We start from the raw sequence: 13,916 nt of genomic DNA on the forward strand, positions 1-13,916 counted from the left end.
TTGTTCAAATCTATCTTCATTATACAGTATAGTTGACTCGTATTAAAGGGGTAATGACATACTCTTTTTTATAATTTTATTATATTTTATTATCTGAGGTCCACTTATAATGTTAGTAAAGTTTTTTTTTTCTTTTTTTTTTTCTTTTTTTTTCACCAAAAGTCATAATTTAATAATATATGATTATTTTCCACCCTGTCTCTGGCGCTCTGTCTGAAACACACTGTTTTTAGCTATCTGGCCCTTTAAGACTTCAGTGTTAACGCCCACTGTTCTGATTGGCTAACATCGTGCAGACCTTCCAAGACAGCCATTCTGAAGAAAATGAACAAGCTTCACATTATAATTTATAAAACTACATTCCAGGGTTAATGTATAATGTACACCCAACACATTTCATCTAAATGTATCAAACTGTTCATTGAATCACAGCAACTATCAAACAGTCATGAATGAAACTGGTTACACAAGGTTTTGGTCCAATAGTGTTTTAACTGCCCCATCTTTCAATAAGAGTTCCTTTGCAAAGCATGAATCATATTGTGACTGGTTTACAAGCAATCCACGCTGATATGAGCCGAAAACACATACAGTCCATGCTGAAATATTCTGAATATGCAAACATTATACAATCCATGGTGATGTTGGGTGCTTCAACAGGCCAAATCAGAGACGCTGGTCTTCACAGGAGCAACATCTCACATCTTCTGTGTTTGTTTACACACAGAACGGCATGTGTTTCTCCCAGTCAGTGGCAGCATCAGAATGATACGCGTTTTTAAATGTTGTGCTTGTACCGCTCTTAAAAGGCGGCGTACATCTCCGGAAACACATTGAACGATCAAAGACGTCCATCTGTACATGCTTACAAAAGACTAACAATTAAAAATACACTATATGGCCAAAAGTTTGTGGACACCATATGTGCTTGATGATCATTTGATTTCATTAGGCATCAATTTCCCCCTTTGCTGTAATAACAGCTTCCACTCTTTTGGGAAGGCTTTCCACTATACTGTATGTAGTAACATGGCTGCAGGGATTTGCTCTCATTCAGACACAAGGCTATCAGTGAGATGTTGGTCGATGGGGCCTGACTTACAGTTGCTGTTCCAGTTCACCCCAAAAGTGATCAGTGGGGTTCAGGTCTGGGCTTTGTGCAAGCCAGTCAATTTCTTCCATGCCAGACATAGTAAACCATTTCTTTATGGACCTCACTTTGTTCACAGGGGCATTGTCATGTTGGAACAGAAAAGAGCTATCCCCAAACAGTTGCCACAAATTTGGAAGCACACAAAGCCCAAGCCATTACATAAAGAAAAATTAAGATTTTTCTTTACTGGATTTAATGGAGTAACCAAATTTGTTAATTAGAAGGGGGTGTCCACAAACTTTTGGCCATATAGTGTAGCACAGATGGGCACAAAAACAGTCCAGGACGCCTTCAAAACAGCACAACAGCAAGACAGCAAACAGCAAGATGAAACAGAATGGGGTTCTCCTTTTTTGAGTTATAACTTGACATTGTGTCTTCTAAAAGCGGTGCGAGAAGCATGCAATGGTCAAAGCCATTCATCTAGTGCATGTTTATGTTTAAAAAAACTTAAATCGAGATAGGCACATGAAGGTGTCCTGTGTAAGTCCCCTTTGGTGTAGAAGAATTTCCCATGACAGGCCATCTCTCTCCTCTTCACCTGAGTGAGTGTGACTGAGCACCAGTGGGCGGGGCCAAGGGTGCAATGACAAAAAATAGACGTTGATGTCTTGCTGAAATGGCAGTCATATGCAGATGTATTTGATCCTCGTGACATCACAAGTTCCACAAATTCCAAACGACCTGTTTCAACAGCCTGGTTTAAATAAATTATATTTTTCTGTTAAGGAGGAAGTTTTCAGTTCTGAAACTTACAGTATGTTTTTATAGTGCAATGACCTAAATGATGAAAGTAAAATATTATTCCTCATATCATGACCCATTTAATGAACGGTAGTGTGGTTTTATGTACACTTGTTTACCTAACAGCTATAGCAAAGATACAATGACAGAATTATTCTAATATAGGAGGTGGTTGAATTAGGTGTTCAAAACCAACGTTCAAAACCTCTGATGGGGGGAAACTCAATTGTGTGATTGGATTTTTCACTCAAAACCTCATAGTTACTGAAAAACAGCCCTTATGACAATATCCCATTTGACAACTTGCCCTGGTCTTTTCTATGTTTATAAGCCATGGTTCATGGAAATGGTATCAGTATATTCTATCAGTATATACTAAGTATGTGCCAAAAGTAGATTGTAAGTGGATCTAAACCTTTTTTTAACCTGTCCTCATGCCACTATGTTCCCAGCCTCACCTAAATATCTGCAGTGGTGATGCTGTCACACCAAATTATTTTCTACAATGGGAAAATTTTGAGTTGTTTAACCCACAAATTATAAAGGTTTGATTATGTTCTTGGCACATAAATGTATCAATTAATGTTCCTGATTGATTGGAAACACGAGGGAACCTGGTCCCATGTTCTTAATATGGAGGAAAATCCAATTCTGTATCAAATTATTTCCCCTCTCCATCACTGAAATTCAATTATATTTTGAATAAAAACAAGTCTGCCCAACTTGACTCTGAAAGAGGCTTGTGTATGATGTTTTTATTGCAAGCCAAAATTGATGTCCCTGCTCGCTGCAACTTGCCGAGCAGCTAATTAACCGTATAAGTGTGACTAAGGAGCAGAGCTCTAGGCCCTCCCAGGTGGCCACAAGAGCAGAAAACAACCTTGTAACAGTTCAATGGAATGAGGAAGCGGGAGATGGTGATTCAAACTCAAGAATGTCTCTTTTTATTAATACACAAAACAATAAACACATTTGCATAAGGTGTAATGGTGAAGCTTCAATCTATTGCTGAGGGCCGGGCAATCAACACATACACACAGCGTCAGGTGTCTGTCTCAGTCTCTCTTTCCAGACGAATGCTCGACCATGCCCTCGCCTCCACAAACCTCTAATGTCTGTAATCTCAGTCATGGGTGATGTGCTTACATACAGGATCAGTAGTTGGAAAATTCCAGGATTACAGAACTTATCTTGTAGTGCATGTTTCATATGTCATCTCCCAAAGCCTTCAATGACTCCTGACAGGTTATGAAAGATAAATATTACATGCTGCAACTTTGTCAATCCTTAATTGCTTCAGTTAAAGGGATAGTTCACCCAAAATGAAAATTCTCTCATCATTTACTCACCCTCATGCCATCCCAGATGTGTATGACTTTTCTTTCTACTGCAGTACACAAACAAAGATTTTTAGAGGAATATTTCAGCTCTTTAGGTCCATATAATGCAAGTGAATGGTGATCACTTTGTAGCTCCAAAAATCACATAAAGGAAACATAGAAGTAATCCATATGACCTGTACAGTGTTTAAATCCATATCTTCAGAAGTGACATAATAGGGATATAATATAAGCAATACAATTACACTTTGAGATGTAAAAGTGGAAGTTAAAGTGGCGTTTTAGAGTAAAAAGGACTTAAGTATTGTTCTGTTTCTCAACTACATCTATTATATCACTTCTGAAGATATAAATTTAACCACCACTGGAAGCTTTTTTTTTTTTTTTTCACCCAATTTGGGATGCCCAATTCCCAATGCGCTTTTTTTTAAGTCCTCGTGGTCGCGTAGTGATTCGCCTCAATCTGGGTGGCGGAGGATGAATCCCAGCTGCCTCCGCATCTGACACCGTCAACCCGCGCATCTTATCACGTGGCTTGTTGAGTGCGTTGCCACGGAGACATAGTGCGTGTGGAGGATTCACGCCATCCACCGAAGCATCCGTGCTCAACTCACCACGCGCCCCACCGAGAACGAACCACATTATAGCGATCACGAGGAGGTTACCCCATGTGACTCTATCCTCCCTAGTAACCGGGCCAATTTGGTTGCTTAGGAGACCTGGCTGGGTAGCGAACTAGCGAACTCCAGGGGTGGTAGCCAGCGTCTTTTACCACTGAGCTACCCAGGCCCCCACCACCACTGGAATCTTATGGATTACTTCTGTTTCCTTATGTGATTTTTGGAGATACTAAGGTCTGATCACTATTCACTTGTATTGTAAGGACCTACAGAGCTGAGATATTCTTCTAAAAATCTTTGTTTGTGTTCAGCAGAAGAAAGAAAGTCAAACACATCTGGGATCGCATGAGGTTGAGTAAATGATAAAATATTTTTTATTTTTGGGTGAACTATCCCTTTAAGAAGGTCTGAGAAATATTTTATTTTTTTATTTTTTTTTTATTTTTTATTTTTTTTAATCTGAAAAAATGACATGACCCCTTAATATAGAATAAGTCAGTTTAAGTATGCTTAGAAAAATACTTTATTTAGGGCACAACAGTATAACATCTTTACAAGTAATGTCAATACAACTGGAATTCAGTTGGCTGATGATGTCATGTTATGTATTTAATGCAGATTAAATTTCTGCATTCATTTAAACCTTGGGTCCCTATTGAAAAATGGTCATGTTCAAAATCGGTCTGTGCTTACCAGTGGTGTGTCTAGATTTTTTGACTGGGGTGGCCCATGTGGGGCACAAACTCATGAGCTCAAGAGTGGCATAAAGTTTAAATCAGTGTCCCTGATATTAATAAGTATAAGAATCAGAAGAAGAATAAGATTAGTAAAATTAATTAGAATAAGAAAAGTAAATTTTCAGGAATTTCTATAGACGAGTGTTATTTAGTTAAATAATTGATTAACTGTTATTAAATGTAAATACACTCCAAATAACTTCAATTTAGTATTTTTTCAGTTTAATTTTTATATATATGTAGTGTCTCTTAAAACTGTATGTTATGGACACTGCTAATATGGTTACTGTCTCTTTAAGAACAGAGTATCACGTAACATTGAATACACGAAGATATTAAAGATATTTATTAATCTTATGATAGGCCAACACATAAAGAATGTGCATGGATTTCTGTTTTGTTTAATCAATATAGCCATATATTGAGACTGCCAAAAGTAGTTTGATTATTAATTAAACATTGCTTTAAAAAAAATATCTTAATTTACTTGATATTAAAACTGTTTTCTGAATTTGTATTTTTATTTTAATACTTTTCTTAAAAGACGTACTAGACTAGATGGATAAAGACTGAATGCATTACATTATGATAGTAAAGAAATATACGTAGTAAATAAATATAGTAAATACAATCTAGTTCTACCTGGTCATATTGAAGGCCCGCCTCCAACTTGGGAAATGGCCATTTATAGCTTAGAATTTGGGGAGGCACCTAGGGTGGCTAATCAAATTCTAGGGGTGGCCAGGGCCACCACATGCCACCCATTTGGGCACGCCTCTGGTGCTTACTGAAATTTGATCCACTGCCCCCCAGTGACTGTATGTGAGCTCATATGGAGTAAACACAGTTATTTTCTGGTTTCCATAAGACTGGAACCTATGTCTTGAAGGTTGCGCATGCAACATGCTCTCAGTAGCACTGGAGGGAAAGGTGATCACAGCTGAATTGATGCAAAAATGTTGGATTGGGAGATGGTGATTGTCATTTGGAAGAACTGGGTTGATTTCAGGGCATATGATCATTCGGAAGCAGAATGCCGATTTCGCATGTCATGTGACCATGTTGTGTCTTCAACTGGTCTAATAGAGCACTAAGAATGACCACCACACCCCTAAATAAATACATATAAATACATATATAATGGCTCATTGTCCAGATGCCTCATTCCTCATTGCCTATGAGTCATAACAGTTTATTAATGCATGTCAATTTTTTTAATCAACACATCTTTATGTATAGGGATAATTAAAATGATAACAATCACACAACTGTCTAATTCAAATTGCTTTGCAGAGTTTCACAAGCTATGTCTGATGTTTATATGAGAATCATGAATGTCTACTATCACAGCAGCCACTTAAGGAGAGTTAAACTTCAATTTGATTATTATATTACACCTGAAACGTGCACAAATTTAAGACAATGTCCACTAGTTATTTCAGTAGTGATGATATCAATAGCATACATTAAAATGAAACAACATAATGAACATTTAAAATGCAGTTTAATCTTCTACATTATAAACTTCTATAAACACTTTTTGTACTTTATTTATAAAAGTAGTGTATATTACAGCTTTTCCTATGTGTTTAAATAAATGATACTTTAGTAACCAAGATTAGCCTGATTAGTCACTTAAATAAAACACATTCTTATCACTTTTAGAGTAGCACCCTGTCAGCAAATATTTGATCAGGGAGTAACTGTTATGAATGTCAGAATGTCAGACCATGCAAATACCATTCATTGTCAAACTCAAGCAAGTTAAAGAAAAATCAATATGGATAAAAATGAGACTGATTTTTCAATAGGCAGTTTGTTTCCCTGTTTTTTAAGTGGTTTGTCGCATGCAAAAGTGCATGGTAATTAAACTGATGAGATAATGATAGCTTTGTGGAGAAAAAAAGAAACTTCGATTTGACAGTCAGTGTAGTAATTGGTAAACACAAACATCCATGCACATAGTGTTTGTAAGAGATTGACAGTTTGCTTTGGACTGAGTGAACTGAGTGTGCAATATTCTTTAAACTTTTCTGGCTTGTTTATTATTTTGCATCACTGAAAACACAGTGAAACATCCCTCAACTGCATGACATCTTATTTTCAATCACCATTCAAATCCCAATGTACACCAGTGGTATGACTATTTCCTTCGACTCAATTTGAAATTAAACAAACAACAATTACAACATTTGTTGGAGAATAGAAGGACATACACACCCTCAGAGCAAAATCTCAGCCTTGATTGCTTTGCTCACAAAATCACTAAAATCTCTAGACTTTCATTCATATTCATTCATGCATACATGCATTTGTGCATCAAAGGTTTGTTCTTGAGCATAATTGCTCAAGCAGCAGCTAGAGCCAGAGCCCTGAATATAGGTTGTGTCATACCTTTTAAGTCTACAAAAAGGGCAGGGCCCTCCATCTCCACATCTACTATAACAAGCAATAGCTACCAACAAACAGTCCTCTAAATGCAAGGTGTGGATCAGGTGTCTTACAGTCTGGAATAAAACACATATTCCTCAAGGTAGCTTATGTAGATGAGGTAGGTGCTGACCTAAAATTTTAAACTTGTGTTACAATGTTTACCTGTAATTTGTTTAGCAGTTAAAAATCATTATTAGTCAAATTTTTAGATTTATACAACATTACTGAATTATTTCCATTTTGGCACATGAATTTAATTCAGTGTTTATGAAGTAACTTCAGTACGATTCTAAAGCAAACAGTATTTTCAAGGCAATAAACACAGTATGTTACCAGAACCTTAAATCACAAACTTAAACGCACACAGCAGAGCTCACATATTTGATTTCCAGCCTTAAAATGGAAACCTACCTATTCTGAAGTACTTCTGAATTCAGTTTTCTCAGTGTTACTTAAACAATGTACTGCAAATCATTAAAACTGGGTCATTTGCAGTATAGACTGTTGTATTCCCAAATTCCCTATCTGTCACTCATTCGACGTTGTGTCGATGTAGTGACACTAGGGGTCACTCTTGGGAGCCCCAAACACCTCTGATCTTTTGAAAAAGGCCAATGGGAATTGGCGGATGGAATTTGCATGCCACTACCCCGGACATACGGGTATAAAAGGAGCTGGTATGCAACCAATCATTCAGATTTTCTCTTCAGAGCCGAGTGGTTGCATTCAGTGCACTGAATACAATTCCTCCAATTCACCTCGTAAAACTGCTGGATTTACGGCGCGTTTCAGCGGCTTCTCCCCCTCTGTGCCTGTGGAGTGCAGAGAATGCCCCTGGGCACTTCGGCAGAGCGAAAAAAGAGAGTATATTCTAAAAGAGTATATTTTCATTCACAAAAAGAGCGGCACACACGGAACGTCTTTTTAAAGATGCCTTTCCGTTGTGTGTTATTCCTGGTTGCGGTCGTTATCTCTCCGCTTCTGATGGCCACGATCGCTGTCTTACGTGTCTGGGTGCTGCCCACGCGGAGACATCGTTCGTGGATGGGTCATGTCCTCATTGCGAGAATATAACCATGGCAACGTTGCCATCGCCACCCCAGCAGCTCCCCGCACCGGTCCTTCTACCTACGGGTTTGAGGCCGCGTTGGTTAGCACTGGGGGCGATTTGGGGACATCAATGGGACCACCTCCGCCGGGTATCCCCCCACGGACCTCCCATTCCCCAGCACGCTCGCTTGCCCCGGTCGGGCGCTCGGACGAGACCGCTGGCTCATCTCAGGGTGAGTTCGACCTCTTCTTCAGAGCCCGGGAAGACGTTGAGCTCGGCTGGGCTTCCTCCTTCGGGAATGGTCGCTCAGTCTCAGGCCAACGCGGAAATGACAGACATGCTTTCCCGGGCAGCCGTGAGCGTCGGGCTAGAGTGGAACGCTCCACTCTCCCCTGAACCCACGTGGCTCGACAATTGGTTCCTGGGCTCAGGGTGCTTCCCACGGCCACGCCCCTCCCTGGTTCCTTTCTCCGGAAGTGCATGAGGAGCTGATAAGATCATGGGAGGCACCTTTTACTGCCCGGTCCCGGTCTTTCATCTCCCCCACTCTCACTACCCTCGATGGTGGAGCGGCCAGGGGGTATTCAGTTATCCCCCAGGTGGATAAGGTGCTCGCAGTGCACTTGGGTCCGCAGAGCGCCGCCACCTTGCGCGGGCGCCCGAAGCTCCCATCCAGGGCCTGTAGGTTTACGTCATCCCTGACAACTAGGGCCTATGGTGCCGCTGGACAAGCCGCCTCCGCTCTGCACACCATGGCTCTCCTGCAAGTACACCAAGCCAAGGCGCTAAAAGAGCTGCACGAGGGTAGTTCTGACCTGGGATTGATGCAGGAACTGTGCTTGGCAACCGACCTCGCTCTCCGGGCGACGAAGGTCACGGCGCGGTCTCTCGGGCAGGCGATGTCCACCCTGGTGGTCCAGGAGCGCCACCTTTGGCTCAAATTGGTTGAGATGCGAGAGGCTGACAAGGCACGGTTCCTTGATGCCCCAATCTCCCAGGTTGGCCTGTTCGGTGACACCGTCAAGGACTTCACCCTGCAGTTCTCGGCGGTGAAGAAGCAGATGGAGGCCATACAACACATCCTGCCCCGGCGCGGCTCAAGACCCCGCACCCCGTCTGCTCGTCGCCAAGAGCATCCTCCTGCAGCAACAACACCGGCTCCGCCGCAGCCCGCCCCCGTGGCCCGGCCCCGGCGTGGAGCTCAATGCAGGAAGCAGACGCCACCCGTCTCACGTCCGGCCGTTAAGAACCCGAGGAAAGCTGCGAACGGGCGACCCAGGGGCGAGAAGACCTTCTTCTCTGGAGCTGGTGAACAGACCACTCTATCCCCCAGTGGAGGTCCAGGAGGAGAATCCTTTGTTTCATTTTTTGCCGCATGCCCAAGAGGCTGCGGTACCCAAAAGTTCAACAAAAGAGTGGTTTTCTCATTTCCTGGGTCACATGTCCGGTGCGCACGGCCATCGTCACGACCACCGTCCACCATCCCATTTTTGAAGGTATGGCACTCCAGCGGCGGACCCCTTGCACCTGTGCACAAAGCTGTGGCACAAACACGCCCACACGGGATTGGTTCCGGTGGACTACGGGGACGAGATTCCTCCTCCCCCCTCCTCGGCCAATCTTATGGTGGGTGGCAGGAGCCAGGTAAGTGCTTCAATGTCCCTGGTCTCAGCACGGCCATGGGGCTCAAGTCCCCTCGACGTGGCACCTCGAACTCCGCCCCTCTCGACACAGACACTTCCTGTGGTTTGCCTTCGAAGGCCAGGCATACCAGTACAAGGTCCTCCCCTTCAGCCTGTCCTTTTCCCTTGCATCTTCACAAAGGTTGCAGAGGCAGCCCTTGCCCCGCTGAGGGAAGTGGGCATCCGCATCCTCAACTATCTCGACAACTGGCTAATCCTAGCTCACACTCGAGAGTTGCTGTGCACACACAGGGACCTCGTGCTCTGGCACCTCAGCTGACTGGGGCTTCAGGTCAACTGGGAAAAGAGAAAGCTCTCCCCGGTTCAGAGCATCTCTTTTCTCGGTTTGGAATTGGACTCAGTCTCGATGACGGCGCGCCTCACGAACGAGCGTGCACAGTCGGTGCTGAACTGTCTGAAGGCATTCAGATGGAGGACAGTGGTTCCACTGAAACTTTTTCAGAGGCTCCTGGGGCATATGGCATCCTCAAGACTCGAGTCCCGCGATGGGCATGGTGCTGCGGGACACATCGCGTGGCCATCACGCCTATCTGTCACCACCTCTTCAGTCCTTGGACCGACCTTGCATTTCTATGGGCAGGGGTTCCCCTAGAGCAGGTCTCCAGGCGCATCTTGGTTACAACAGACCCCTCCAAAACGAGCTGGGGCGCCGTATGCAATGGGCACACAGCTGCCGGCTTCTGGACTGGCCCGTGGCTGCGTTGGCACATCAACTGCCTAGTTGTTGGCAGTACTGCTCGCCCTGTGGAGGTTCCGGCCATTGATCCAGGGCAAGCACGTGTTGGTCCGGATGGACAACACAGCGACGGTAGCGTACATGAACCGTAAAGCCGGTTTATGCTCCCGTTGCATGTCACAACTCACCCACCGTCTCCTCTGGAATAAGCAGCGCCTCAAGTGGCTGCGAGCCACTCATATCCCAGGCGACCTCAACACCGCAGTGGACGCACTGTCATGACAGGTTACGCTCAGAGGAGAGTGGAGACTCCACCCCCAGGTGGTCCAGCTGATTTGGAGTCGATTCGGTCGAGCACAGGTAGACCTGTTTGCTTCCCGGGAATCCTCCCACTGCCCGCTTTGGTACGCCCTGACCGAGGCACCCCTCGGTATAGACGTAAGAAGTATTCGTTTCCCCCAGTGAGCCTACTTGCACAGACCCTGTGCAAGGTCAGGGAGGATGAGGAGCAGGTCATCCTAGTAGCACACTACTGGTCCACCCAGACATGGTTCTCGGATCTCACTCTCCTCATGACAGCCTCCAACCCCCCCCCCCGGCAAATTCCCCTGAGGAATGACCTTCTTTCTCAGGGACGGTGCACCATCTGGCACCCACTACCACTCTGGAATCTCCACGTCTGGCCCTTGGATGGGACGCGGAAGACCTAAATGGCCTACCATCCGCGGTGGTAGACACGATCACTCAGGCTAGGGCTCCCTCTACGAAGCACCTGTATGCCTTGAAGTGGCGTATATTCGCTAAGTGGTGTTCTTCCCGACGCGAAGACCCCCAGAGATGCGCAGTCGGATCTGTGCTTTCCTTTCTGCAGGAGAGGCTGGAGGGGTGGCTGTCCGCCTCCACCTTGAAGGTGTATGTAGCCGCTATTTTGGCTCATCACGATGCAGTAGATGGTAAGTACTTGGGGAAGCATGACTTGATCATCAGTTTCCTGAGAGGTGCTAGGAGGTTAAATCCCTCCAGACCATGCCTCGTCCCATCGTGGGACCTCTCTGTAGTCCTTCGGATCTACAGAGAGCTCCCATTGAGCCCTTGGAGTCAGCTGAGCTTAAGGCACTCTCTTTGAATACTGCCCTCCTGACTGCACTCACTTTCATCAAGAGGGTAGGGGACCTGCAGGCGTTCTCTGTCAGCGAATCGTGCCTGGAGTTCGGTCCGGGTTACTCTCACGTGATCCTGAGACCCCGACCGGGCTAAGATTCCCACGACCCCTTTTAGGGATCAGGTGGTGAACCTGCAAGCGCTGCCCTAGGAGGAGGCAGACCCGGCCTTGGCGTTGCTGTGTCCGGTGCGAGCTTTATGCATCTATTTGGATCACATGCAGTGCTTTAGAAGCTCCGAGCAGCTCTTTGTCTGCTTTGATGGACAGCGGAAAGGAAGCGCTGTCTCCAAACAGAGGATCGCCCACTGGGTCATTGACGCCATCGCGATGGCATATCGCGATGGCCCAGAGCAGTGGGCTGGGCAGCACCCAACACCTTTGCGAGGTTCTACAATCTCCGGGTTGAGCCGGTCTCGTCCCGTGTATTGGCAGGCACGAGCAGGTAAGTTCCGGGACAGCTGGCCGGGTGTACCGCTTGCGCATAGCGCCTTTCCCCTCCTTTGAGGTGAAGACGTGCGCTCTTGACTCCCAGTCGTGTTCACAGACTGTGATCCCTGTATGACTTTCCTCCTTAGCCCTGTGGTAGTTGAGTTTGCGGAGAAACTTACTGCCAGCCCAGTATGTGCGCTAATGAGCCCCTGTACTGAGGTAGGTGCTCCACATATGCTGGTTCCCCGAAGGCAACCCCATGTGATATCTTCCGCAAAATCGTTTCCCTGTCGGTAAACTGCGTCTTCCTTGGGCAGAGGCCCCTCCGCCCCCGGTTGCCATGCTTTGTAGAAACTCCTCCCCCTTCGGTAGGACCTATCATGGGACCTCTCCACATGACATACTTCCGACAAGACTCGGTAAGACCATGTGACATATTTCCACTCAAAATACCCCCCCCCCTTTTTTTGGGTGGGGTGTGGTCTCTGCGGTGTCTTCCCCTTGGGAGGGACACCCCCAATGTGGACATTTATGGCTCCCAGTTGATTAACAAATTCCACTCTTTTTGGGGAGAAAAAAGAGGAAAAGAGGCCTCGGCTGGGCTAGCCTGTCCCTATTTGTTGGGCAGTCGACTTGTTCCTGAAGGACCGTTCGACGCTCATAAGAGCGTTGGGGGAGGTTACGTGACGGCCTGGTGCGCTGGCTACGAGGCACACAGCGGTCTCGCACCGCCAGTCCACGTAACACAGTTCAGGTAGTTGTGGCGTTTTGTATAGGGACCCCTAGTGTCACTACATTGACACAACGTCGAGTGAGTGACAGATAGTGAACGTCATGGTTACTTTCGTAACCTCCGTTCCCTGATGGAGGGAACGAGATGTTGTGTCCCTCTTGCCACAACGCTGAACTACCCGCTGAAATGGCCGGGACCTGGTCTCGGCTCCTCAGCACAAAACCTGAATGAGTGGTTGCGTACCAGCTCCTTTTATACTCGTATGTCAGGAGGAGTGGCATGCAAATTCCACTGGCCAATTCCCATTGGCCTTTTTTCAAAAGATCAGAGATGTTTGGGGCTCCCAAAGTTTCACTACATCGACACAACGTCTCGTTCCTTCCATCAGGGAATGGAGGTTATGAATGTAACCATGATGTTTTCATTGTCTGATCATTAGAAATTAATTATATTTTTAAGAATATATGATATAATTTGAAAGAAAGCATTTCAACTGAACGTTTAAAATGTAATTATTATTTAATTATTATTTAGTTATTAATTTAGTTATTTCTAAAAGTGAGGGGGACATGTTTGTGGATAATTTCACTCTCACATCTATTGTTGTTATTTTTTGTAAACTTTATAATTTAGAAATTTACGATTCAGTTTTGAAAAATTCTTATTGGCTCAGCATTCAAAGTTTTACACACAGCAATGACATCATCAACATATTTACATTCCGAATTGAGATTGGTCTTGCTTTCGCTTCATATATTTAACCATTTATCTCTGCTTTTACACTGCATAGTGACTGTCTTTATGTTTTTATGTGTTTAGCACACTGAAAACAAAGAGCGTGCTAAGTGTAAATCTTTAACACAATTCTTTTGCTGCCTCGCAAGAACTGGCATTTTCTTCACGAAACACAAATCAAAAATTATTTTTGTAATACATGGTAAACATAAACATATAAATATACTCTATAATTTAATGCCATCTAAACCTGTGTGCCTTGATCCCCCATAAGTGCTTGAGGAAAGTGTAGGTTAATGGCCTTGGCTGAGTGAAGCTCAGGGAAAATTTAGAAGTACCTAAATGAGACGCTTATTGTAAGTGCATTCTGTTATGGGAAATTTTTTATTTTAAATGATTA

The sequence above is a fragment of the Myxocyprinus asiaticus genome, chromosome 23 (assembly GCF_019703515.2).
Source record: "Myxocyprinus asiaticus isolate MX2 ecotype Aquarium Trade chromosome 23, UBuf_Myxa_2, whole genome shotgun sequence".
NCBI classification, from domain to species: domain Eukaryota; kingdom Metazoa; phylum Chordata; class Actinopteri; order Cypriniformes; family Catostomidae; genus Myxocyprinus; species Myxocyprinus asiaticus.